Source organism: Budorcas taxicolor, chromosome 13 (genome assembly GCF_023091745.1).
Source record: "Budorcas taxicolor isolate Tak-1 chromosome 13, Takin1.1, whole genome shotgun sequence".
Classification (NCBI taxonomy): Eukaryota; Metazoa; Chordata; class Mammalia; order Artiodactyla; family Bovidae; genus Budorcas; species Budorcas taxicolor.
Window position 1 is genome coordinate 41,630,031 of NC_068922.1, and position 26,377 is coordinate 41,656,407.

Consider the following 26,377-nt stretch of genomic DNA (forward strand, 5'->3'; position numbering starts at 1 on the left):
TTCTAACGTCTGTCTGTGAGTCCCACCTTCCTTTACTGTCCTTGTGTATTTTCTCAAGAGGACCCTTGAAATCTCTGACCTGGGGATGGCCGGGGCATGGAGCAGAGGCCAGGGGATGGGACTGCATGGGCCCAAGGGGAAGGCTGAGGCAGAGTTGATATATTGGCCCTTCTGAGTGGGTGATTCCAAAGTGACATTGTGAGAATGGAACTCAGAGCCTTGCACTGTGTTGAACTCTGCTCCAGAGCATGGCCCCAGCTGGGGCACAGATCTGTATACAGCCCCTGGAGGAGCGCTCTTGGCCCCCAGTCTGCACCCCACCCTCCTCTGTCTGAGGGCAGCTGTGGGTTGGGATCTGACTGTCTCAGCCAGTGGGCAGATGTCTGCCTCTCCTGCCAGGGGATCCCTGTGAGTGCTTGTCCAAGAATGGACATGTTACCCAGTCTGAGACATGTTCAATGGGATGTGAGGGTAGGGCCCATTGGGGTGTGTGAACACAAACCTCTGAGCACTGAAATAACACTGTGAAGGAAGTCAGGGCCCTATAGGAAGCTGGCAGGGCAAAATGTAGAGGGCAGGAAGGACCACCTCGTTGAAACAGCTGTTTTCTAGGTATGGGGTCAACAGATGCCTTTTATTGTCCAAACTTGTTTGCCTGAGATATTCTGTCATTTACACAGAAAACCTCTGAGCTCGTTCCTGTATGTTTTCATTCAACAATGAGGATAATGAATGTGTCAGAAAAATAAAGACAAAGACTCAGGTTTCTTAGAAAATCCAGGATCTACAGTTTTACATAAAATCAAAAGTAACACTATTTCCCTCAAACAACATGACTTGGGAACTCATTTAAAATCATAACTGACATGAAACGATGTGTGACATGAAACGATGATCAGGTCCAGAACAGCCCCAGGCCTAGCCCCACCTCTGTCCACTTTTCTCCCATCCTGCCTCTCTGTCTCCACGGTCTACAACCGGGGGCCCACTGACAGATAGGCTGTGGCCTGGACAGACTTTCGTTTCTTCACTTACTAGGGGAACAACTTGGGCAACATTTAGAGACGCCTCCAGCAAATCTGCCTCATGTCAACTGGCTCCCAGTGGGGCCAGGTTAGTCCCTGAGCCATCCTTCTGGGAGAGGAACTCCAAGGGATGGGCACTCACTGACTCGGTCACTGGGGCAGAGGGCGTGGGTCCTTCACCCTCATTGGTTCAGACCAGCCTTGACAAGAGGCCCAGTGGTGAGGCACTGGAGGGCTAGTCGTTGCTACGCTGGCGTCCTGCTCACCAGGCAGTCCATTGCATTCTTACCCTGCCTGATGTTGACTCATTCCCCATCATTTAACATCACTGACAAATGTTAAAATGAGTTAATACTGACATTCAGTATTCCTGAATGTGTACTCAGGGGAGGCTGTGGCCCCCCTCCTGACAATTTTCGTTGGTGCTGAAGACTGAAATCTTGGGGATTTCCCTGGTGGTCCAGTGGCTAGTACTTCACATTCCCAATGCAGGGGGTCCCGGGTTCGATTCCTGGTCAAGGAACTAGATCCCACGTGCTGCAACTAAGACTTTGCATGCCACAGTGAAGACCTTACATGCTACAACTAAAAGATTCCTCATGCAGCAACTAAGACCTGGTCCAGCCAAATACATAAATATGTTAAAAAAAAAAAAAAAGACTGGAATCGTGGTGGTGGGGGGGTCTCACTTTCCTTTAGAAAAGAATGTCAGTGGAGACAGAGGAATGAAAACAACCTGCCCATCCCAACCCACCACTTTATGAATTGCAACCCCGAGCACCCATGGCCTCCTGACCCCAAGAGGCTGTCTACACACCCCGTGATACGAAGCACCACTGACACGGTCAAGTTTAAATAGGAGACAAAGTGAGCACTCTTCCCAACACTGCCATGGCCAGTCTCTAAACAAAAGCAAAGCTAAACAAAATTTGGAGCTTGTGGTTTAACAATGAGACCAAAGACTTGAAAACTGGGTTGGTTACAGAAAGTTCAGACTCTGGGATTGCATTTCCTCATTCCCACGGCACTGATGACCCTGCACTCCCGTGAAATAGGGTTGATGAGATGAGAGCAACAGGAAAACATTTGGAGGGAAAAGAAATCCATTCTTCATGCAGACACAGTGGTCACAGTGAGCAGAAGAATGAAATGAAGCACATTTCTTTAATGACAGTTGACGTTTAGGAACAATCAAGTCCCTGAGTTAAATGCAGAGCGTTTTTGGCAGGGAGAGAGAATGACTGTGTCAAACATCTCAACAAAGCCTATAGCACCACAGACCTCAACGACAACAAGTCATCCAGGCACCGGTAGGAGGACATACCAAGACATATTTTGTACTGCTTTTTGCACTTCACACTTTAAAGAACAGGAAGAGAAAAGTAAGATATAAGTTGTAATGAATCACAGTTCCTGTTGAAGAACCAAGTAAACAAACACAAATTTGAGCCACCTCGGGAGAACCTGACTTAACTATCTTTCAATCTAGGAACACGCACAGCTTGGCTGGAACTGTGAATAACACAACAGGCCTGCTTAAAAGTGGTTCAACACAGAGCTCATATCATGTATTAACACCAATATGTGGGATCTAGAAACATGGTATAGATGACCTTATCTGCAAAGCAGAAATAGAGACACAGATGTAGAAAACAAATATATGGATACCAAGAGGGAAAGTGGGTGGCGGAGGAGGGAGGGGGTGGAAACTGAGAGACTGGGACTGATGTATATACACTATAGATACCGTGTGTAATATAACTGATGGGGACACACTCTATAGCACTTGTGTGTGCTACGTTGCTGCAGTTGAGTCCAACTCTTTGTGCCCCATGGACTGTAGCCCACTAGGTTTTTCTGTCCATGGGATTCTCCAGGCAAGAATACTGGAGTGGGTTGCTATGTCCTCCTTGAGGGGTTCTTCCCAACCCAGGATTGAACCCAAGTCTCCTGCACCGGGAGATGAGTTCTTCACCACTAGCAGCACCTGGGAAATCCCACTGTATAGCACAGGGAACTCTAATTAATGCACCGTAATGACCTAAATGAATAGGAAGGAAGTCAAAGGGAGGGGATATGCGTAGCAAAGATGGGCACAATAAAGGACAGAAATGGTATGGACCTAACAGAAGCAGAAGGTATTAAGAAGAGGTAGCAAGAATACACAGAAGAACTATACAAAAAAGATCTTCATGACCCAGATAATCATGACGGTGTCATCACTCACCTAGAGCCAGACATCCTGGAATGAGAAGTCAAGCAGGCCTTAGGAAGCATCACTATGAACAAAGCTAGTGGAGATGATGGAATTCCAGTTGAGCTATTTCAAATCCTGAAAGATGATGCTGTCAAAGTGCTGCACTCAATATGCCAGCAAATTTGGAAAACTCAGCAGTGGCCACAGGACTGGAAAAGGTCAGTTTTCATTTCAATCCCAAAGAAAGGCAATGCCAAAGAATGCTCTAACTATCACACAGTTGTACCCATCTCACACGCTAGCAAAGCAATGCTCAAAATTCTCCAAGCCAGGCTTCAACAGTACAAGAACCATGAACTTTCAGATATTCAAGCTGGATTTAGAAAAGGCAGAGGAACCAGAAATCAAATTGTCAACATCCATTAGATCATCAAAAAAGCAAGAGAGTTCCAGAAAAACATATATTTCTGCTTTATTGACTAAGCCAAAGCCTTTGACTATGTGGATCACAACAAAATGTAGAAAATTCTTCAAGAGATGGGAATACCAGACCACCTGACCTGCCTCTTGAGAAACCTATATGCTGGTCAGGAAGCAACAGTTAGAACTGGACATGGAACAACAGACTGGTTCCAAATAGGAAAAGGAGTACGTCAAGGCTATATATTGTCACCCTGCTTATTTAACTTATATGCAGAGTACATCATGAGAAATCCTGAACTGGGTGAAGCACAAGCTGAAATCAAGATTGCTGGGAGAAATATCAATAACCTCAGATAATCAGATGACACCACCCTTATGGCAGAAAGTGAAGAAGAACTAAAGAACCTCTTGATGAAAGTGAAAGAGGGGAGTGAAAGTTGGCTTAAAACTCAACATTCAGAAAACTTAAGATCATGGAATCTGGCCCCATCATTCATGGCAAATAGATGGGAAAACAGTGGAAACAGTGACAGACTTTATTTTGGGGGACTCCAAAATGCAGATGGTGACTGCAGCCATGAAATTAAAAGACGCTTGCTCCTAGGAAAAAAGTTATGACCAACCTAGACAGCATATTAAAAAGCAGAGACAATACTTTGCCAACAAACGTCTGTCTAGTCAAAGCTATGGTTTTTCTAGTAGTCTTGTATGGATGAGAGTTGGACCATAAGGAAACCTGAGCACCAAAGAATTGATGCTTTTGAACTGTGGTGTTAGAGAAGACTCTTGAGAGTCCCTTGGACTGTAAGGAGATCCAACCAGTTCATCCTAAAGGAAATCAGGCCTGAATATTCATTGCAAGGACTGATACTGAAGCTGAAACTCTAATACTTTGGCCACCGGATGTGAAGAAGTGACTCATTGGAAAAGACCCTGATGATTGGGAAGATTGAAGGCAGAAGAAGAAGGGGACTACAGCAGATGAGATGGTTGGATGGCATCACCAACTCAATGGACATGAGTTTGAGTAAACTCTGGGAGTTAGTGATGGACAGGGAAGCCTGGTGTGCTACAGTCCTTGAGGTCGCAAAGAGTTGGACATGACTGAGCAACTGAACTGATAGTTGATTCATTTTACTCTACCATGGAAACTAACACAATATTGTAAGGTAACTATACTCCAAAAAAAATTAATTTAAAAATATATTGGAAATTAAATATATATCTTGCTACATTAAAAAATAAAAAATGTGCATGAAAGTGAACAGAGACAAAATACTCTTTTCCTGAAATCTCAAATTTTCAAAGATTTCTTACAGCAACTAAGGCAGAGCTCTAACTGGTTGACTCAATAGCTGTCCAGGCACCAAGGAACCATATGCTCTTTTTCCCTCTGTGGGCTGAGTTGTGCCAGACTGGCTGCCCTGTGGTAGTAAGATGGCTGGAGGAGTTCTTACAGCTGGGGCCCAGGGACAAATGGGTCAGCCCTTCATGTATCTCCCTCTTAAGAATGAGGAAAACTTCTCCGGGAGCCTAGCAGTCACCTCCCTGGGATCTGCTGGTCACCCCTGGGCCAGTGCTCAGCCACGACTCAGTCATGGCGAGGGCACCAGGCTGCCATCAACAGCCTGTATCAGCCATGCATTCTGCTGGGGAGGGTGGGGTCATCACCTCGGAATCACATAGGAAAGGAGATACCTGAATGGAATCAGAGCATGATGAGGAATTTATTCTAGTCACGTTGTCCAAGTTCAGCTGTTTCTAAAAGCACAAAAGTTCAATTTTGGCTTGAATCGACTGGCCAAGAATTTAAAACACATTTATTTCAGAAAATAATATCAGGGTCAGCAATTAGGGTGACTTTTTCCTCCAGATTTTTGCTTTAGTTCTAATCTTCTATTTCAAATGCGTGGTAATTTACCTTATAAACATTCTACACACACAATACTTGAGGGCGTGTATATTGTATGGAATATGGCTCACTTATGTTTGCATTGGAATGAATTCTGTTCAGGGAAAATACTGCAGAAGTGCTCCAATGGTAGTCCCGGGCTGTGCTTTGGAAAGTTGAATTTCTGTTGTTTCTTAAAGTATTAAAATGTCATTTTAAATTTTCTTTTCTTTGACCTATATATAATATTAAAATTTCCATAAAGAAATGCTAATTGAATTTTATATGTAACTGAAGAATACAATGCAATTTAATACAATTCCAAAAATGCAGAAATTTAATTTGATTGTTATTGAATATGAAAGAAAGAAAAGTTGAGCTGTTGTGTCTGAATATATTTGGGGAGAAATCTGCCAAAAAAAGAAATCTTCTGCTTCTCCAAAAAGGCCTATTTTAAACTAATTTGAGGACTATGGATTTACATGACAATGCCATGATGTTTATCCAAAGGTAGGAGAAAATGTGGTCAGTTTTAGCCAACTCCCAAATAGCTGCTGCTGCTGCTGCTGCTGCTGCTGCTGCTGCTGCTGCTGCTGCTGCTGCTGCTGCTGCTGCTGCTAAGTCACTTCAGTCATGTCCGACTCTGTGCGACCACATAGACAGCAGCTCCCCAGGCTCCCCCGTCCCTGGGATTCTCCAGGCAAGAACACTGGAGTGGATTGCCATTTCCTTCTCCAGTGCATGAAAGTGAAAAGTGAAAGTGAAGTTGCTCAGTCGTGTCCGACTCTCAGCGACCCCATGGACTGCAGCCTACCAGGCTCCTCCGTCCCTGGGATTTTCCAGGTGAGAGCACTGAAGTGGGCTGCCATTGCCTTTTCCGTCCCAAATAGCAATTAATCCAAATAGCATTTTTGCCCATCTCCAAAATTGTAAAGCCCAGATCCATCTTCCTGTGTCTGCACTTGATGACCACGATGGCAGAGACAGGCCACCCACTTTCTTTCTGTGCCATTTTGGTTATGCAACATGTTATTTGATCCAGTGTTTCTAGAAACACAAAGCCGAGAGTTAAAGTCCCTAAAGGCCCACCACTCACCTTCATTGCTTCCCAAGGTCTGTCTTTCCTTCCTTCTGTTTGTCTGTTTTGGGGGAAGGGGTCACATAAAGAGGTTGGTGCCTCACTCCCGGGCTGACCCTACAGTATCAGGGAAGAGGATTCGCTGCCACACCTGAGGAAACATAAAAATTGTGTTCAAGTTAACCCACTGTTGGCACTCCAATTTTCCACATCTGGGAAGCTCTCAGGAAAGAGCCCCTCTGCACCAACTCCTTGGCCTTGAGGGACAGGCCTGGCTGAGGCCCTGGGGGTCACAGTAGGTGGGGCTGCCCCTGTGGGCCTTGAGTGTGGCGCCAGGACCGTGGATCAGCATCCCCTGGGAACACCAGTCCTCGGGAGGCCCAGACCTACCCCAGGAACGGGGAGGTGCCCAGGGACTGCGTGCCGCCAAGCCTCTGGGGGTTCTAATGATGCTTCAGTTTGAAGACTCTGGTCTGGATCACTGTTCTCCCATTAATTGCTTGCAAAAACGAGTCTGCATTAACCAGTTATGTCTGCGAGTTACTGAAGGTTTGGAGGGAAAGCTGAATTCCCCCGCCTAAGCCTACATTGTATATTGTACCACAGCGTCCTGGGGGCCGCCAAGGCGGCACTGCAGGTTCCAGGTCTGGTAGACCCTTCTGGGAGCGGAAGCCTGGACCCAGGGACAGACAGCTTCTCCTGCTCATGAATAACTCACGGTGGGCACCCCCGGACTGAGAGCCAGCCCCAGGTCCCCACAGACCGGCCTCTGCCTGAAACTGGCAGGATGTGCACGCAATGTGGGTTAATGGAGCTTTGTTCATTAACGTTTACCATTAATCCATGTGTCCTGTCTGGGGATTCGCCCTATGGGACATGGAGAGTAGCAACCACCCCCACACTCCCCAACCACGTGGCCGGAGGACGCCCGATGGTGTGCTGTCACTGGGCTGGAGCAGAGGGGTCCTCCCAGGACAGGAGTTCACTAAGACCGAGTGCTCTGATCCCAGCTCATCCCCCTGTGAGAAGCTTCCAGAACGCGAGTGGATGTGGGTGTAGAGAGAGATGAAGGTCAAGGGGGATGACGTTCCACATCTCAGGCAGGCACCTGTGCCCTGCATTCTGCGTGGGCTGGGAGTTAAGGGTCAGTGGCATCCTCCACCAGGTGCCCAGGGGAGGTAGAGTGGAGGACTTGACTCTGGGATCTTCACCCACACAAATGAAGGGAATTCACACACAATTGGGCTTTCCTGGTGGCTCCGATGGTAAAGCGTCTGCCTGCAATGCGGGAGACCTGGGTTCGATCCCTGGGTCGGGAAGACCCCCTGGAGAAGGAAATGGCAACCCACTCTAGTACTCTTGCCTGGAAAATTCCATGGATGGAGGAGTCTGGTAGACTATAGTCCATGGAGTTTCAAAGAGTCAGACACAACTGAGCGACTTCACTTCACATACAAATACTCTAGCTCGGGACAGAGGGATTTAGGCAAAGTTGTAAGTAGCTGTGCTGTGCTGTGCTTCTTCTCTCGGTCATGTCTGACTCTTTGAGACCCCATGGACTGTAGCCCGCCAGGCTCCTCCATCCATGGGATTCTCCAGGCAAGAGTACCGGAGTGGGTTGCTGTGCCCTCCTCCAGGGGATATTCCCAATCCAGAGATCAAACTCAGGTCTCTTGCAGGCAGAGTCCTTACCAGCTGAGCCATCAGGGAAGCCCATGAATACTGGAGTAGGTAGCCTATCCCGTTTCCAGGGCATCTTCCCTACCCAGGAATGGAACCAGGGTCTCTTGCATTGCAGGCAGATTCTTTACCAGCTGAGTTACCAGAGAAGCCCTTTAAGTAGCTAAATGGCCCTAGAGCGAGGTGCTGGGATCTGACCCCGACCTGTAGCTTGCGCCTGCCCTGCAGTCCCGGGTGGTTTACTTGTGTGTTTGTATAGGATCGGCCTACACGTTCCAGCTGCTTCTCTCGACAAGTGAGGCTGAGGGTGTGAAAGTGCTCAACGGTGTGGAATAACCGGATCTACTTTTACCTGCTTTCCACCAGGTTTTCCTAAGATATCCTCCAGAACTGATTTTTACAACATCCTAAATATCCAGCAGCAGAAACCAAGAGTGGAAGCAGTGCTCTGCATGCATACCTATCCAGGAAGTGCTGGAGTCACGGGGGTACTGAAACCATCTTGCTCTGGAGACAGTACTAGTGCCTGGTAACTCTCCCTCCTGAGAGTTTTCATGTTTCTTCTCCACTCACCCTTCCTCTCACTGCTGTTCTGGAGGTGCTCTGGGTCTGGACAACGGTGGGGGTGGAAGTGGGGGCTGCCACTGGCTGAGTAAGGCCAGGGTCTGCAGTACACAATCAGCCAGGTCTGCTAGGAAGCCCACCTCCCGTCTGCAGAGTAGAAGCACCTCAAGCCCACCTGCACTGGGCTGAGCACCAGATACTCACTTGGGCGGACCTCGGAGATGCCCTCTCTGCCCTCAGGTGTCCACACCTTGGGCAGGATTACTGAGCTGTGTTTGGCAGGGGCTGGGCAGAGACAGGGCCATCGGGCTGGGGAAGCCACTGGGAGGAACCATTTTTGCCACATGAACAAATTAATAAGCGGGAAAACCCCACACAAATCCTAAAGTGCATCTGATTGGCTTTCCGGTGGACCCACCGCTGCCCATGAGCTTCTCTGCTGATGCCAGCCCACGATCTTCCTGTGCCGGAAAGACCCAGCATGAGCCCCAGCCCTGCCCAGCCGCTGTCCAGACACTTTGTGGGGACCAAGGACCATCATGAGATGGTTTGGGCCCTGTTTCTTCTTCTGGGCCAGTGGGTGGGTCCTGCCCTGACCTGCTTTTGCCTCTTCTCTGAAATATGGGAATAAAGGATCTTACACTCTCACCTGTGAAGAGGGCCAAGTGGGGAAGGTATGGGAAGGCCTGGGAACCACGTGGTTCATGTGGAAGGAGTTATGGGTCTTCTCCTTCTTCTCCATGAGGCCACAGAGCCCAGAGCTGGGTGGGCATCGGGGGTACTGTATGTGGCCTCCCCTACATGAACCCTAGGTCACTCAGAGCTGTTCTGGTAACAGCACCAGGGATGAATGATCTACCCTCCATCCCTCCCACAGATCCAGTCCAGGTGCTTCTGTTTTAAGTGGGGCCTGGTGGAACTTCTAAGTTCAAGGCCGATTGGCAGGTGTGCACATGCCCTGCTGACGGAGGGGACGCTCCTTAGAGATTCAGCCGTGAAACGGTGGCTGTCACTTCATGTGTGGGTTCGGAGTCTGCGCTGCTCCCAGACTCTCTCCACACACGTGTTTATTCGATAAGCCATTTATAAGAAACTGGACTGTCTTTGAAATGAGAGACCGCCTTTGAGTCGCTGTCGACAAGCTGTAATTCTGAGAAACTGCACCGTTTCTGAATCCAGCATCTGCTCTGCTGTATAGCACCTTGGCATTTAGAGTTTCTAGGAGAATGGAACGTGTCCACCTGGGTTTGCTTTGGGCCGGCTCTGAGAGGGGTGAGAAGGAGGGAGCTGATGCTGTCAGGCCCTGTCCATACCCCTCGGCCTTGCCACTGGGGTCACGGGAATAGCGTCACGTACCTTCCCTCCCCCAGGGCCTCTTTTCTGCTGGGGGAGCCAGTGTCCCTGAGAGCCGCCCCTGGGCCATGACGAATGGCACTCTGCTGCTGGTCCCAGACACCCCAGTCCTGGCAGACACCCTGGCCACTTCAGCCCTGGGAGGGGGTCCTCATCACCTCCTGGAGCTCCCTGTGGGTCTGAGGCCCGATGCCCACGTGGAGATCTGCTCCTAGAAAACTCTGCTCTTCCCTTCCCCAGCTCACTTCTCCTCTGCCCTGAGGATGCACCTGGGTTCACCTTCCAGGAAAACTATATAAAAGGCAGAAAGGAAGGAGACCCGCGCGTGGCCTCCCTCAGGGTCCTTGGCAGGGACAGGCCCCCGTCATCCTCAGGATAGATGCAGGTGTTGGATGATGCTCTGCGTTTTGTTCCCATGAAAGGAACATCAACAGTGGAGTAGAGCCTCGGATCAGTTACAAACGGAGAGGAACTTACTCATAACTTCCCTTTTTAATTTTTTAAATGCTTACTCTAATGGAGGGTTAGGTTTTTTGATTTTTACTTTTTTAAACTCAGCTGTTTCCTACTTCTGCTTTATAAAATCAGAATTGAGGAGATCTCAGTGTCTTACAGGGAATAGCGCCTACCGGAATTCCATCCCCTGCCCCTGAGGATCAGCAGCTCTGAGGCCCTGCTGGGAGCCCGGGGACTGGGAGCCGGATGGTCAGGTGAGAGCCGCCCTTGTCAGAACAAAACCACAAAGTGATGCCCCGGCCTCATGCTCTGTCTAGTCCAGAGATGGTGGAGAACTACAGTCCTTCATTATAGTTCAATTCCCGGGCACTCTGAGGAAGTCGAGCCTGTGACAGGGTTTCTGCCTGGACTGTTAAGCACCATCACTGATAAACACGGTTCATCAGAGATAAGGGACTGTCACCCTCCTGCCACAGGACCAGACGTGCCAACTGTTGCAGACATTCAGGAACAGCTGGATAATATCCACTAAAATCTAAAATGTCCATACCTTTTCACCCAGATATTTAGCCTTGAGACTTCGATAGATACCTAATCTCTACATCTCAGAAATTTAGTCTAGAACTACTTCAAGATATACAAGGGGGTGGTAACCATGACTTTGTAAATAATACCAAAAATTAAAAAAAAAAAAGAATCAACAGGGAACTAGTTAAATGTGTGTGTGTTCAGTCCTTCAGTCATGTCTGACTCTTTGTGACCCCGTGAACTGTAGCCCACCAGGATCTTCTGTTCATGAAATTTTCCAGGCAAGAATACAGGAGTGGTGTGCCATTTCCTTCTCCAGGGCATCTTCCAGACCCAGGGATCTCACCCGGATCTCCTGCATTGGCAGCTGGATTATTTACCATTGAGCCATCTGGGACACCCTGAATAGTTAAATAGATGATGGAATATGGACTATTCTCTAGAATATGGTGCAGCCATTTAGAAGAATGATGTAAGCCAATGTTCACCACATGGACAAAATTAAGATTAATTACATGAAAAAAGTAAGTGCAGAATGATAGATTTGCTAGCCACTCAAGCCAAGTCAACCAATGGATCAACCCAGGAGCTCCTGCAGCCTTGGGTGGCATGCAGTGTGTGTGTGAGGACATTTCACCCAGGGCATGTGGGGGAGGCCGGCCAATCCACACAGTCACCTCCCTGGGGTGCTGGCCTGGGTGTCCTCGGGCAGCAGGGCACCACCCATGTAAACATGGCTGCAGGTGGAAGAGTGGTCTCCCTGCTGCTGTGTGGTTAGCAGAGAAGTGAGTCTACGGAGCACCAGAAAAGAAATGGAGAGACTAAGACCCAAGGAGGGGGGCTGGGGCCATCCACATGAGATCCCACAACTCTGTCCTATTCCAGCATCAGGGGATATGCCCACCCTTGGGAGACACAGCTCTACCCTCCCTCCCCGCCCCCAGAACTGAGGGACAAGCTCCTTTCTATGTGAAAGTGAAAGTGAAGTCGTTCAGTCGTGCCCGACTATTTGCGACCCCATAGTAGCCTGCGCCAAGCTCCTCTGTCCATGGGATTTTCAAGGCAAGAGCACTGGAGTGGGTTGCCATTTCCTTCTCCAGGGAATCTTCCCAACCCAGGGATCTAACCCAGGTCTCCTGCATTGTGGGCAGATACTTTACTGTCTGAGCCATCAGGGAAGTCCTTTCCATGTGGGAGATGCTTAATTCAATTTCAGTCCTTTCTCTTACTTGCCACCCCCTGAGCACTTTCAAACACGTGTCAGTTCTGGAGATCAGAAGCTATTTCTGTTCGTAAACCTCTTGCAGATTTCTTGACTCGCTGGTTGCTTGGCAGACTACTCCCTTCTCCTGACCTTGACCTCTGTTTCATGTTTTCTGTCCGTAGTGTGTAACGTAGTCCTGGCTGCTTAGCTGGCATTTCATAAATGCTTTTGGTGAGTGAACCAGTAGACTTACCTTCAAATGACACAGCGACCGACGAGGAGGGCCAGTGGGTTTGCTGTATGAAAACACTCCCTGTTCAACAGAACTGTCCTTCATTGCTGATGTTCAATGATTTTTACTGCAAAATAGTTTCATGTGTGATGACACTGCACCATTTATAAGGCCTTTTCACATCTGTGATCACTTGTTTGTGGGGACAGGCTCTGGGGAAGGGGACTCCTCCTAACTCACAGTGCGTGTGTGTGCATGCTAAGTCGCTTCAGTCATGTCCAGCTCTGTGTGACACTATGGACTGCAGCCTGCCAGGCTCCATGGGATTCTCCAGGCAAGAATGTTGGAGTGGATTACCATGCCCTCCTCCAGGGGATCTTCCTGACCCAAGGATCGAACTTGCGTCTCTTAATGTTTTCTGCACTGGCAGGCGAGTTCTTTTACTGCAGCACCACCTGGAACCCCATCCCAACCCATGGAGTAGGGGTCAATTCAGGATTTGAATCCACTACCACCGGTGCCCCTGGTACCTGTGTCTGAGAAGAAATACAGGGCAGCCTGTGCTCTGCTACAGCTCAGCCCAGTGTCCCAGCAGCCACACCCACCACACTCCCTGTGACTCAGGACACACTTCAGTGCTGAAATTGGCTCAGTTCGCCAAAGCCCAGAAAATTCAGTTGCCCAAGTCCCCGGGGACTCATATTCAAACCTGAAGAGGAAGAAGGAGGTGCCTCCACTTAGAGTGAGAGAGAACTTACTTCTCAGGGTCATAAGATTCAGTTTCAAGATCTTGCCAGAAACGTGGTTCATATAAACCTAGTATCTTGTGATCAAAGCCAAGTTTTCATGTTAAACTGAATAAAAACGTCACGTCACAAGAGCAGGCAGCTTTTAGCTCTGAACTGGGATGATCTGAGAAATTATTTCAATAGTTCCACTTAATGTTTGGATTCCCCCAGCTGACCAGTAAATCCAAACTCTCTCGCATCTTTCCTTTCCACTCACCTGCATTTATGACCTTCTTTTTCTGGCCATTGATGGAGTATGTGTAGCCAAACAAGTGCCATGCCCAGCTTAGACACAATCACCACATTCCTGGTATGTATGTCCTTTGACAAAAGACAGTAAGTGTCTTTAGCAAACGGTTGCCATGACAATACCAAAACTGAAAGAATAGTGTTTCTTGCACACCAAGGATACTTACAATGTAGGCTTCACGTGTGTCATCATCTCTAAAACTTTTGTTAAGATTTAGAGTTGACTATCAGCCAATTGCCCCTTGACATCCATCCATTTTCCCAGTTTTATTTGGCTTGCTGTCCCCTATTCTATCCAGAAGAGTCAAGCTCCAGTTTTCTGAAAGCCTTGTACATTTGGCTGCTGTATACCAGACTCAGAGGTCACTCCAGGTGGACCCTTCCCAGTTGGTAACAGAAACAAAACCTGTCACACCCCCAGGAGGCTGTCACTTCCCTTCCCGGATCGTTTATAGTTTCACTGCCTTTGGCCAAGCTTCTGTTTGCATTTCTGTAATTATTCAGCCCTTGAAATTTCAAAATCCTTGGACATTTGCCTCTCTGTCTGGTCACATACCACTAACAAGAGAAGTGAAAAAACATAGGTGAACCTGATAAAGATCAGTAAGTAAGTATACACACATACAACCATACATACGTGTAGTAAGTTTTGTGGTCTGAGAATGGTGCATTGCAGGCACTCAATAAATGCATATTAAATTAATGATTACAAGCACAGAATTAGACCTGAACACCTGTACAACTCATCAGCCCATTTTGACTTGGCTGCCTCTAGCATGAATTCTTTGTAGATCCTGGATATGTGTTTGGAGGGGGTTGACTGGATAGACAAGGAGAGAAGAGAATTTGGAACCAGATCCACCTGATTTATGATGAAAGGATCCCCAAAAGGCAGCCATCTTTTCAACAAAGTGCTGTGTCGACTGGTCCTCCAGGTGGAAACATTGAACTTTGACCCCTACTTCATTCACACCATTCATAGAAACCAGTACCAGATAGATAATAGACTGACGTGAAGGGCAAAATGATAAACTTTGAGGAAAACGGGACAACATTTGTATGACCTTCAATGAAAGTCCACTCCTATGTGCTCCTTTGACATTTGGTGAAATTGGGAGGATCTCAAATGGCTTAATCACAAATCACTTCCCCACTCAGCTCCCACGAATAAGTTCCCTAACAGAATACCCCTCCTCACTGAGGGAACCCGTGCAGCTCCTGCTTCTTCCTGAGTACTGGGTTTCAGTTCCCTGCAACACACAGAGCCATTTAAATAAAACAGTCGCCTTCTGTTGGAACCAAGGAACTCCTCCCCACCCTCTTGATACGGACCACACGGCCAGTTTCCCACAGGCTCTGCTGGTTCAGTCTGATCACAAGTGCAACCCCTGTGTGGCTCTGCATGGAATGTGAGGTCTCCCCAGGCTGTGAGTATGTGATTAACAAACTGATGGCAATCTCATCTTTCACTATTGGGTGCCATGTGTTTCGCCATCCCCATAACCCTAGGGTGGGAATTCCTTTCTCATCCGCAGAGCAAACAGTAGGCCATTAAAACATCTGGCCATCCATCCACCCATCCATCCATCTATACATCTATCCATCCTCTGTCCAGTTCAGTTCACTTCAGTTCAGTCGCTCAGTCATGTCCAAATCTTTGTGACCCCATGGAATGCAGCATGCCAGGCCTCCTTGTCCTTCACCAACTGCTGGAGTTTACTCAGACTCGTGTCCATTGAGACCGTGATGCCATCCAACCATCTCATCCTCTGTCGTCCCCTTCTCCTCCTGCCTTCAGTCTTTCCAATCATCAGGGTCTTTTCCAATGAGTTAGCTCTTCGTATCAGGTGGCCAAAGTATTGGGGCTTCAGCTTCAGCATCAGTTTTTCCAATGAATATTCAGGGTTGATTTCCTTTAGGATGGACTGGTTGGATCTCCTTGCAGTCCAAGGGACTTTCAAGAGTCTTCTTCCAACACCACAGTTCAAAAGCATCAATTTTTCAGCCCTTAGCTTTCTCTATGGTCCAAGTCTTACATCCATACATGACTACTGGAAAAACCATAGCTTTGACTAGACGTACCTTTGGTGGCAAAGTAATTTCTCTGCTTTTTAATATGCTGTCTAGGTTGGTCACAGCTTTTCTTCCAAGGAGACAGCATCTTTTAATTTCATGGCTACAGTCACCATCTGCAATTATTTGGAGCCCCCCAAAATAAAGTCTGTCACTGTTCCCACTGTTTCCCCATCTATTTCCCATGAAGTGATGGGACCAGATGCCATGATCTTAGTTTTGTGAATGCTGAGTTTTAAGCCAATTTTTTCACTTTGCTCTTTCATTTTCATCAAGAGGCTCTGTAGTTCTTCTTCACTTTCTGCCATAAGGGTGGTGTCATCTGCTTATCTGAGGTTATTGATATTTCTCCCAGCAATCTTGATTCCAGCTTGTGCTTCATCCAGCCCAGCATTTCTCATGATGTACTCTGAATATGTTAAATAAGCAGGGTGACAATATACAGCCTTGACGTACTCCTTTCCCAATTTGGAACCAGTCTGTTGTTCCATGTCCAGTTCTAACTGTTGCTTCCTGACCTGCATACAGATTTCTCAAGAGGCAGGTCAGATCCACCTATATATTTTACAATACCTGTAGTTTTGCTTGTATTTTGAAATGATGTTTTTATAGATGCACTAAGAAAATATCACCCCTACACCTGTTCAAGCGTTCCAGTAAGAGTGCCTTCAGGGTTCTTGAAAGCTTAATTTCCAGAAATGTAAGGCTGCTGACACACCCAGTGATGCAAAGGTGGCATGACTGTGGAGCAAAGGTACACCTAACATTCCAGCAAAGAAACAATGAAGACCTGAGAAAGGTCAGCCAGACTCCTACCATCAACTAGAAGAGGTTTCTAAAGTGCTAAGTGTCCTGCAGAAAGGACATCACAGAGCGCCCACACACAAGGAGCTGTGAATGATGCTCTGGTTGAAGAAATGCTCTCATCCAGTCTCTCAGCATGTTCCATTTATTTATTGGTTTCTTTTTTACTAAATAATTTTTTCCAGTTTTATTGAGAATTGACATACTTTACTGTATAAATTTAAATCATACAGCATGATGGTTTGATTTACATGTATTGTGAAATATTTACCATAACAGGTTCAGCTAATATCCGTCTTCTCAAATAGATGCAATGAAAAGAAAATAAAAAAGGAAAAAATAATTTCTGTGATGAGAACTCTTAGGATTGACTCTCTTAACTTTCCCATATATCATAGAGCAGTGCTAACTGTAGTCATTATATCACACATTACGTCTCTGGTATTTACTTATTCATCTTATAATACCAAGTTTGTACCTTGTGACTACTTTCATTCAATTTCTCTTCCCTCTACCCTCTGGTTACAAGTCTAATCTCTTTTTCTATGAGTTTGGTTTGTTTATTTTTATACTCTACATATAAATGAGTATTTGTCTCTCCCTGTCTGACTTATTTCACTTAGCATAATGCCTCTGAAGTCGATCCATGTTGTCACAAGTGATAGAATTTCTCCATTTTTACAGGTAAGTACTATTCCATTGTGTGTGTGTGTGTGTGTGTGTGTGTGTGTGTGTGTGTGTAGAGTGAGAGAGCACTGGGGGCTTGTGTGATCACACATAGGGAGAGGAAACCTGAAGTCTCCCAGTAGTGAACAACCCACAGTAAACAGATATCCCACTGATGGTAAGAGAAGAACCTGATGAAGTCACAGAGTGATGCTGGGGACCAGAGGTCCCACCCACAACTCTGGAGTATTCTCGACAGAAACTGTCTAGGTACTGAATGACCAGCTCCAAGGTGACATCTGCAGATTGTCTCCGTCATCCCAGAAATGAGACAACAGAAAGCAGAGGAAAGCAGAGGTTGATAGTAACTGCCTCCCTCACTCGAGAAAACACAAAGTTTACCATAAACGCCAAAAGTGACCTTACTGAAGTGAAGCCGTATGTAAGCTCCTGATGGAACCTGGCTGGGGGAAGGAGGTGGTTTTTGAGGCTGGGTTTGAGGCTGCTTAGGTTTTTGAGGCTGTGACCCCAGGGAGAATGAACCAGAAGACCTTTCCATACCTGGCTGGAGGCTTCTTCTCACACACACTTAGCCACTCTGAACTCAGGCTACACATGTCCCGAGGAGCCATGGTGTCTTTCACTAGGACTTCACAGGGCAGCTGCGAGACTGACTGGGATGCTGCTTGGGAGGGACTTTGAAGATTCTGAATAGAAGGTAGGTCTGGAGGAGAGAGCCAGCAACCTCCACTTCCTGGGTCTCTCTTCCATGAAGGCTGCCTGATTTCTCCATGTCTACACGGAGCTCAACCAGTCGAGAATCTGCCTGCAATGCAGTGGACCTGGGCTTGATTCTAGGGTCAGGAAGATCCCCTGGAGAAGGGAATGGCAACCCTCTCCAGTATTCTTGCCTGGAAGATTCCATGGACAGAGGAGCCTGGTGGGTTAAAGTTCATGGGGTCATAGAGAGTCAGACACAACTGAGTGACTTTCACTTTCACTTATCTCTGGCCAATCATGCTGATGCAGAGTCCTTCCTGGCGGCACACTCATTGCTCAGCCAAGATGAATGCCAGCGAGAAGGATTCTGGAAGGTGAGTGGACACGTGGCATCTCCTTTTGACCTTTCCCACATTCTTCTGATTGGTAATAGCTTGTTAGTTATATGTTCCTTATCGGGACCTCCTGTCACAAAATAACTCATGTGAATGGTTACTATGGTGCCTGACCCAGGGTGGGCATTTTCAGCCATTGTGCTTCCCCTACCAGCTCCCCAACACCCAACCTTCCTTCTCTGATCCGTGGAAAATCCACATCCTTCTCAAGACATTCAGGAGTTTCTGTGGATAGGTGTCCTCCCCATCGCTTTGACTTTGGGGTGAGTATTTCCCAATCCTTACTTTTTATGTTTGGACTCTATTTCATCACTGCTTGGAGAGAACTTAAACCTGAACTCTAATTTCATCAACACACATGTACATGCACTCACACACACATTGCAGTCAGGGGGGCACTTTAGTCAGCGTTTGAGGGTGGGGGGTGAAAAGATTTGCATCAAGAAAGGCCAATGAAGTAAAATTAATTACACGGTCCCACCTTCCAAGCACTTCACCCCAAGGCACTTGCTGGGCCACTCAGGGGCCGCCCCCATCCCACCCTCTCCTTTACCTCTCAGGGTCTCTGAAACCTTTGCATTTTGAATACAGAGCAGGTGGAGCTAGCTTCAGACTCACAGCCCTGACCAGCCTCCCTCCCCCACCCCGCCCCATCCCCACCCCTTCTGCCCTGCAGCCCACCCAGAACTCTCTTCTCACCAAGAGTAATCCCCTCCGCCCCACGAGAGGAAGGATAGCTCAAGCCCTGAGAGTAACCACCCACACCACACCCACTGCCCCACACCCACCTCTTAATCCTTCCCCTACTCCCCACCCCAGATGAAGAGGGAGATGAGATGAGGGCAGGGCTGGAACTGAGTTTGATCCGCAGGGCTGCTGTTTCACTCTTTGCTTTCAGATCCTGAGCGTGGTCGGGGGGAACAGGAATGACTGCTTCGCCCTGGAAAGTAAAATGCACTGTTGCTCTGCTCCCTGTGGGGACCACAGGGCTTTCTGCCTAAAACTGGAAACCAAGAAGAGGGCTGCATGAATCCTTTACAAACATGGAATGACTAGCTGTATTTAAACGTGTTACATATTTAGCGAATTCTAACGGTCCCCGTCTTGATTTTGATCTGACAAAGCAGCCCTTAAGACAAGGATTTAGGATCAAGTAGTTTACATGGAAAGTGCTTCCAAGAAAAGCGCGCTGAGGGCTTGGGGATATGAGAGAGGAAGTTGGTAAAAACAGGACCCCAGAGAGTCAGCCTTGGAAGCCCTGGTAACCTGGGCGACGGTGCAAGTGGCCAGCCTCAGAGCTGCCCCAGGAGGGTGTAGACAGAGAGTGGCCCACCAGCCCCCATCTTCATGGTCCCCTGGGCATTTCAGACCCCCACCCCCACCCCCTGCTCAAGTAGATCAGAATCGGCAAGTGAGTTCTGCTTGTCACTGAGGGAATATGGGCTGAACTCCGACTCCATGTGCTGCTAAGGACCAAGGTGACTTTTCCCCACTATAACAAGTAAGTAAGTAAGTAAGTAAGTAAAGTCACTCAGTCGTGTCCGACTCTTTGTGACCCTGTGGACTGCAGCCCACCAGGCTCCTCAGTCCATGGGATTCTCCAGGCAAGAATACTGGAGTGGGTTGCCATATCCTTCTCCAGGGGATCTTCCCGACCCAGGGATCGAACCCGGGTCTCCCGCATTGGAGGCAGATTCTTTAACCTCTGAGCCAACAGGCATGCGTATTATTTGCTTCCTGCCTAATGAACATTCCTCCTATTTAAGAAATAAGACTGTGGCTCAGGGAGGGTAAGCACCTGGCCCCATGCCTCACAGCCAACCATCACGAGGCCAGGCTGACTCTAACCACTGATGCTGTGATACAGGTCTTCAGCAGTGCCATCACCCTTTGACATGAGACGTATCATCTGTGGTCACCCCCAAATCTGGGCTGGCCTGGGACTGCTTTGACTGACACGTGAGGCAGGGTAACACCCTGCCAGTCCTGGAACCAGGCTGCGTGGGACTGCAGTTCCCAATTTTCTTTTTGAAGTCAGATCCCAGGGGCCACCTGAGACCACCCGGCTCGCTTTAGCCTCCTGGAGAAGCCTTGCAGGCAGCACTTAGAGCCATTCACGTGGTGAAGGCTTCCTGGCCACAAGTCCAGCAGCCCAAGGAGCACAGCAAAGTGAGGGACCTCAACCGACACCCGAGACCCAGAGGAAGTGCTCAGCGGGGACCAGTCAGCCAACAGCTCCACAAACAGGAACAGACGTTACTGTCTTCGGCCACAGACTCCAGCCACAGACTCTGGCATGGCTTACTGCATGCAACAGTCTGCTGAAAGGAAACCCAGCCACTTTTTTTTTTGTTTCAAAGCCACCCTCTACCTGTATATAACTTGGATGAGTAGAAATTGTTTCAGAACTAAAAAAGGTAGTTAAGGAAAGATCGGATAGGGGAATCTTTTGTTTCTCTTCAGTTCAGTTCAGTTCAGTTGCTCAGTCGTGTCCGACTCTTTGCGACTCCATGGACTGCAGCATGCCAGGCCTCCCTGTCCATCACCAGCTCCCGGAGTTTACTGAAACTCATGTCCTTTGAGTCGGTGATGCCATCCAGCCATCTCATCCTCTGTTGTCCCCTTCTCCTCCTTCCTTCAATCTTTCCCAGCATCAAGGTCTTTTCAAATGAGTCAGCTCTCTTCGAATCAAGTGGCCAAAGTATTGGAGTTTCAGCTTCAGCATCAGTCCTTCCAATGAATATTCAGGACTGATTTCCTTTAGGATGGACTGGTTGGATATCCTTGCAGTCCAGGGGACTCTCAAGAGTCTTCTCCAACACCACAGTTCAAAAGCATCAATTCTTCAGTGTTCAGCTTTCTTTATAGTCCAACTTTCACATCCATAGCCTTGGAAAAACTATAGCCTTGACTAGATGGACGTTTGCTGGCATAGTAATGTCTCTGCGTTTCTCTTAGCCATCATGCAATTGTGAAGCATCCCCAGGCAAGTCTGCTTTAGCTGCAGGCAATGATGCAGCCAGCCAGGACACGACGGAGTCTGCAGCCCCCATTTGTCCTTGTTCTGAGCCTGGGCTGCCTTGCCAAAGTGCATTTAGGGGTGGGTTTGTCCATCTCTGTCTCCATTTGGAGATGCTTAACCAGGACCAGGAATAGAAGCTGCAGCTGAGAGGCTGGCTGACATAAGGAGGCCCAAGGTCACTGGTGGCCCAAGGACAATGGTGTCATGCCCTCAAGACAGATGATAGTGCTCAATGAGCTGTTCAGTCATTGGCTTTCTGGATCCTCGGGGTAGGATCCAGAAAGAAGGCAAGGCCTTGTCCTCAAGCAGTGGCCAGTGTAGCTGGGAACATAAAATTCCCATGAGAGAAGATTAGGGAGCTCCAGAAGAGGAGAGTTGACTTCAAGACTGACTACGAAGCTACAGCAATCAAGACAGTGCAGTGCTGATGAAGATAAAGATCCGTGGACCCATGGAATGTAAGATGGCACAGCTGTGTTGGAAGACAGTTTAACAGTTTAGGACAAAATTGCACATACTCTTACCGTTTGATCCAGCAGTCAGGCTCCTTGGTATTTATCCAAAGGAGTTGAAAACTTAGATCCAGATAAAAACCCACATGTGAATGTTTATAGCAGCTTTCTTCATAACTGCCAAAACTGGGAAGCAACCAAAATATATCTTTCATAATTTAGTGGATGAACAAACTGTGGTACATTCAGAGAAGGTAATATTATTCGGTGATAAAAATAAATGAGCTGTCAAGCCTTGAAAAGAGATGGAGGAATCTTAAATGGAAAAGGGAAAGAAGCCAATCTGAAAAATACTACACACTCTTACGATTCCAGCTCTATGACACTCTGGAAAAGGCAAAACTGAGGAGAAAGTGAAAAGATCAGTGGTTGCCAAGGGTTCATGAGGGTAAGGGCTGATGAAAGAGAGAGAGAGCTGCAAGGAGGGATGAATATATGGAGCACAGGGGATTTTTAGGGCAGTGAGAGGATTCTGTGTGATATTGTCACGGTAGATACATGTCATTAGATATTTGTCAAAGCCCACAGCATGTACAACACCAAGAGTGAGCCCCACTGTGCACTATGAACTTTGGTTAATAACAATACATAAGCGTTGGCTCATCCTTTGTAACATATACATCAAATTAATGAAAGATAATATCAAGAGAGGAAACCAGGGATGGGCAGCAAAGGAGGCCTCTCTGTACTTTCTGCTCCTTTTTCTTTTTTAATATTTGCTTATTTATTTGGCTGGGCTGAGTCTTAATTGTGGCAGGTGGGATCTAGTTCCCTGACCAGGGACGAAACCGGGGCCCCCTGCATTGGGAGCATGGAATCTTAGCCTCAGGACTGCCAGGGAAGTCCCTCATTTTTCTATAAACTTAAAACTCTTCCAAAAATGGTGTTATCATTTTAAACAAATAAGATGTAGCTCTGAATGCAGAAAAGTGAAGTCACTCAGTCGTGTCCAACTCTTTGCAACCCCATGGACCGTAGCCCTCCAGGCTCCTCCATCTATGGGATTTTCCAAGCAAGGATGCTGGAGTGGGTTGCCATTTCCTTCTCTGGGGGATCTTCCCAATCCAGGGATCAAACCCATGTCTCCTGCACTGCAGGCAGACTTTTTACTGTCTGAGCCACCAGGGAAGGCCATTATGTATGCAGAAGTGAAGGATACACAGTAAATTCTCTCTCTGGGAGACTTATGGTGGGACTTATTGTGTCTATTTGCTTCTCTTTCCCTGTCTGTATGTTCCATTTTCCTGCAATAAACATACAAAAAAAAAAATTAGAAAGCCGATGTGAAAGTGTCCTTCCCTGATTTATGGCAAGGGGAGGAGGAGTTGAGGCTGGGTGCACTGAGATGGTTTCCATGAAAAAACTGGGTGTTTGGGTTAGTGAAAGAAAATAAAGTTCATGCCTGGGGAAGAAAAACTGAGGTGACATAAAAAGAGCTAGAATGCAAACTGCTGCCGCCAGTGTGGAGAACAGGACAGAGGTTCCTTAAAAAACTAAAAGTACAGCTACCATATGATCTAGCATTCCCGCTCCTGGGCACATATCTGGAAAAGACAAAATTCAAAGAACTGTATACACCCCAATGTTCATAGCGGCACTAGTTACAGTAGCTAAGAAATGGAAGCAACCTAAAAATCCATCAACAGACGAATGGATAAAGAAGACATGATACACACACACACACACACACACACACACACACACACACACACACACATATATATATATAATGACATGATATATATATATAATGATGTGATATATATATAAATAAAATAGCATTCTACTCAGCCATAAAAAAGAATGAAATACTTCTATTTGTAGCAGCATGAAAGAACCCAGAGATTATCATACTAAGTGAAGTAAATCAGACAAAGAAAGATAACTATCACATGATATCAATCATATGTGGAATCTTAAAAAATGATACAGCTGAACTTACTTATGAAACAGAAATGGACTCACAGATACAGAAAACAAACTTATGGTTACCAAAGGGGAGGAATAAATTAGAAGCTTGGGATTAAAAGATACAAACTATTACATATATAATAGACAAATAATAAGTTCTTACTGTATAGCACAGGAAATTCTGCTCAACACTCTGTAATGATGTAGATGGGAATAAAATCGAAAAGAGAGTGGCTATATGTATATGTATAATTGATTCACTTTGTTGCACGTCAGAAATTAATACAGCATTGTAAATCAACCACAATTTTTTTAAAAGGAGCAAAGGGCATAGGAACAAGCCATGCACAACTAGCTTTGAATGTACAGAGGATGGAATACTGGCCCCCTTGCCTGTCTTTTGCAAAACCTGTATGCACGACCAGAAGCAACAGTTAGAACCAGACATGTAGCAAGGCTAGTTCAAAACTGGGAAAGGAGTACATCAAGCTGTATATTGTCATCCTGATTATTTAACTTATATGCAGAGTGCTGCTGCTGCTGCTGCTGCTGCTGCTAAGTCACTTCAGTCGTGTCCAACTCTGTGCGACCCCATAGACGGCAGCCCACCAGGCTCCCCCGTCCCTGGGATTCTCCAGACAAGAACACTGGAGTGGGTTGCCATTTCCTTCTCCAATGCATGAAAGTGAAAAGTGAAAGGGACGTTGCTCAGTCGTGTTCAACTCTTCGTGACCCCATGGACTGCAGCCTACCAGATTCTTCTGCCCATGGGTTTTTCCAGGCAAGAGTACTGGAGTGGGGTGCCATTGCCTTCTCCAATATGCAGAGTACATCATGTGAAATACAGGGTTGGATGAATCACAAGCTGGAATTAAAATTGCCAGGAGAAATATCAACAACCTCAGATATGCAGATGATACACTGTATTGGCAGAAAGCAAAGAGGAACTAAAGAGCCTCCTGATGAAGGTAAGAGAGGAGAGTGAAAAACCTGACTTAAAACTCAACATTCAAAAAACTAAGATCGTGGCATCTGGTCCCATCACTTCATGGCAACTAGAAGGGGAAAAAGTGGAAACAGTAACAGACTTTATATTCTTGGGCTCCAAAATCACTGCAGATGGTGACTGCAGCCATGAAATTAAAAGATGCTTGCTCCTTGGGTAGCATCTTATCTCCAAATTCAATGGACATGAATTTGAGTAAAGTCTGGTAGGTAGTGAGGGACAGGGAAGCCTGGCGTGCTGCAGTCCATGGGGTTGCAAAGAGTTAGCCACAACGACTAGACAACAACAACAACAAAAAAGTTATTTAAAAATTCAGTCTTTTTTAGTCTTGCACAAACTTCGGTCTATTTGTCTTGTACTTCCAAATTCACCCCATTTCTTCCATGAACCCATTTGGGTGTCATAGGGGAAGCACTGTGGGCCCTTTTCTTCCAAAAGCTGAGCCAAAGCTGCACAGCAGGCTGACCCCTTGTCCAGCCTGCTTTGGACCTAACAATACTGCTCTTGAAGTGCAGTAGTGTGTAACTGAGAGACCAGGTCAGATCACAGCACACCAATGGCCCCCATGTAAGAGAGCTGTGTGCAAACAAAAATCTGAATTTTGCAAAGGTATACAATTTTGTTCAAACTGCAAAATGATTTAACTCATGTGGTCCTCAATGAATACATCAAGAGGAATCAACTTCTTCCTAGAAGCAATTTTGGATAAGGAGGGAGAAATTAAGACAAACCCTGGACCATTGAAGGGCTGGCGGTCGTTGCATGGCCTGGTACACATCTGACTGTCCCTAGCAGCAGAGCAGTGGACAAGAAGGCAAGGTTTCTGCCATCACACAGCCAAAACAGGCCGGTAAGCACATAATTACAAGCTAATTATCCTACCTCTGGATGAAAGTGAAAGAGGAAAGTAGAAAAAGTTGGCTTAAAATTCAGCATTCAGAAAACTAAGATTGTGGCATCTGGCCCCATTACTTCACAGCAAATAGATGGAGAAATAGTGGAAATAGTGACAGACTTCATTTTTGGGGGCTCCAAAATTACTGCAGATGGTGACTGCAGCCATGAAATTAAAATACGCTTGCTCCTCGGAAGAAATGTTACGATCAACCTAGACAGCATATTAAAAAGTAGAGACATTACTTTGCCAACAAAGGTCTGTCTAGTCAAAGCTCTGGTTTTTCCAGTAGTCATGTATGGATGTGAGACTTGGACAGTAAAGAAAGCTGAGCGTCAAAGAATTGGTGCTTTTGAACTGTGGTGTTAGAGAAGAGTCTTGAAAGTCCCTTGGACTGCAAGGAGATTCAATCAGTTAATCCTAAAGGAAATCAGTCCTGAATATTCATTGAAAGGACTGATGCTGAAGCTGAAACTCCAATACTTTGGCCACCTGATGCGAAGAACTGACTCATTTGAAAAGATCCTGATGCTGGGAAAGATAGGTGGGAGGAGAAGGGGACGACAGAGGATGAGATGGTTGGATGGCATCACGGTCTTAATGGACGTGGTCTGAGTAAATTCTGGGAGTTGGTGAAGGACAGGGAGGCCTGGCGTGCTGCAGTCCATGGGGTCGAAAAGAGCTGGGCATGACCGAGCAGCTGAA